We start from the raw sequence: 2,102 nt of genomic DNA on the forward strand, positions 1-2,102 counted from the left end.
CACCGCGCGGGGCCAGCGGGCACAGGCCCTCTGAGTGATCCCCACGGGGTCCAGGCGGGCGGCAGCAGCCCAGGGGCCCCAGGCCTCCTCCCTGTCCCTGTGTCCCTCCTTGCTTCCCCGGGGCACCCTCGCTCTCACCTCCCTCCTCCTGAGTCGGGCTGTGTGTCTCTCTCCAGGGATCTTTGTCTCTATCTGTGATACGCTCCTCTGTCCGGGCCTGGGTTTCCTGGCCCTGGCCCTGGCCCTGCGTTCTCTCACTGTGATTCCTCTCCTTCCTCCGTGGCTGTTTTGTCTCTGCAGTTCTGAAGTTCACACACAGTCTCCCTGTGTCTCCCTTGCCCATACACATGCTCTGTGTCTGTCTTCTGCCCACATCTCCTTTCCTTCTCTCTGGGTCCTTGTGACTGGCTTTTTGTTTTTTTTCTGTTGTCCATCCCAAAATCAAGAGAAACTTCCAGCCACTGCTGCCCACCCTCCTGCAGGGGATGCTGTGCCCCAGGTCAGTGCCTCTAGACTGTGGGGCAAGGCAGTGGATGAAGGCTCCCACTCCCCACTGCCTCTAAACTGGCTCCCCTGTCCTTACAGACCTGCCTGCATGGTTCCATCCATCACTCATGGCCTCAGCCTCATCCTGGCTCCACTGGCCTCCAGCTGAGAGAGGGAACCAGCCCGCCTCCCAGGGCAAGAGCTCCAGCCTCCCGTGTGGCCGCCTCCCTGGAGCTCTGCCCATCTGTCACCTTACCCTGGGCATCCCAGCCCTGGGCATTGTCTTGTGTGCTTCCTGAGGGAGTAGGGAAAGGAAAGGGGGAGGCGGCTGGGGAAGGGGAAAGAGGGAGGAAGGGGAGGGGCCTCCATCTCTAATTTCATAATAAACAAACACTTTATTTTGTAAAGCTGGAGCCCTGCTTCTGTTTTTGCACTCAGGTTTCTATACAAAGCTTCATTGTCCCAAAGGATGGGAGGAGAGGCCTAGCCTATTTGCCTCCCAGTTCATTCTCCTTTCTCCTTGGGGGAAAATCGACTTCATGTCCTTCTAGATAGGGGAGGACTTGGGTTAATTCCATGAGTAAGGAGATGACTCCGCCCCACTCTCACCACCAACTTCCTGGGTTCTCTGTTAGTCTCAGGCTGTCCAAGGAAATTAAGATACAAGGATTCAGCCAGGCGCAGTGGCTCACATCTATAAATCCAGCAGTTTGGGAGGCTGGACAGGTGGATCACTTGAGGTCAGGAGTTCGAGACCAGCCTGGCCAACAGTAGAAACCCCATTTCTACTAATAATACAAAAAATTGGCAGGGCATGGTGGCACATGTCTGTAGTCCCAGCTACTCAGGAGGCTGAGGCAGGAGAATCACTTGAATCTGGGAGGTGGAGGTTGCAGTGAGCCAAGATCGTGCCACTGGACTCCAGCCTGGGTGACAGAGCGAGATTCTGTCTCAAAAAAAAAAAAAAAAGATACGGGGATTGTTCAGAGGGCAAGGTGGGCAGGAGAAGTAGAGGGTGAAGTGTGAGAGCTGCTAAGAAGAGGGCAGGAGGGATAAAAGACTAAGAGGGGAAGGGGGATTCTGGACTAGAAAAGCAATGGGGGTGGCAGGCTGCAGTGGGGGCAAACCAGCCTTTCCTGGGGCTCATAGTGCCAAGTGGGGAAAGGGTGGACCAGAGTGAGACAGCCACATTGAATCTGGGCCCGCTGCTTCCACCTTTAATTCTCCCGCAGGCCATGGTCTTAGTCTTTGCAGAGCACAATGGAGGAGGGAGAGGACCAGGGAGGCAGGCTGCTGAGGGACAGAAGCAGTCAACTGGGTGGGAGCTGAGCCAGAACTGCAAGCATCTCCCAATGTACACAGAAGGAATCCACCCAGGAACCAGCATGAGAGCCCAGGCCTCTCAACTCCAGGGCTCCAGAGGCACGCACAAGTAGGCGAGGCAGGATAGGTCCTTGTGACTCCCCCTTCGTGTGGGGTACTGGCAGCTGGGGAAAGCTGCTTCAATGTGAACATACCTTCCCTCACACCTTCCCCACCTGCTTGATAAGGACCAGCAGGAAGTGGGAGAACAAGTCCCCTCCCTCCAGTGCTGGAGTTCAAGTCATTTACTCTGC

The 2,102-nt window shown here is 55.9% G+C and overlaps 1 long non-coding RNA gene across 1 annotated transcript; it reads left to right on the top strand.

The window, feature by feature from the left end:
* Positions 1-899, top strand: LOC105503777. The gene is made up of 2 exons (XR_001000532.1): positions 1-499; positions 586-899. It is a non-coding gene; the product is annotated as an uncharacterized LOC105503777 (long non-coding RNA).
* Positions 900-2,102: the final 1,203 nt, after the last annotated feature.

Source organism: Colobus angolensis, unplaced genomic scaffold, assembly GCF_000951035.1.
Source record: "Colobus angolensis palliatus isolate OR3802 unplaced genomic scaffold, Cang.pa_1.0 Scaffold88, whole genome shotgun sequence".
Lineage (NCBI taxonomy): Eukaryota > Metazoa > Chordata > Mammalia > Primates > Cercopithecidae > Colobus > Colobus angolensis.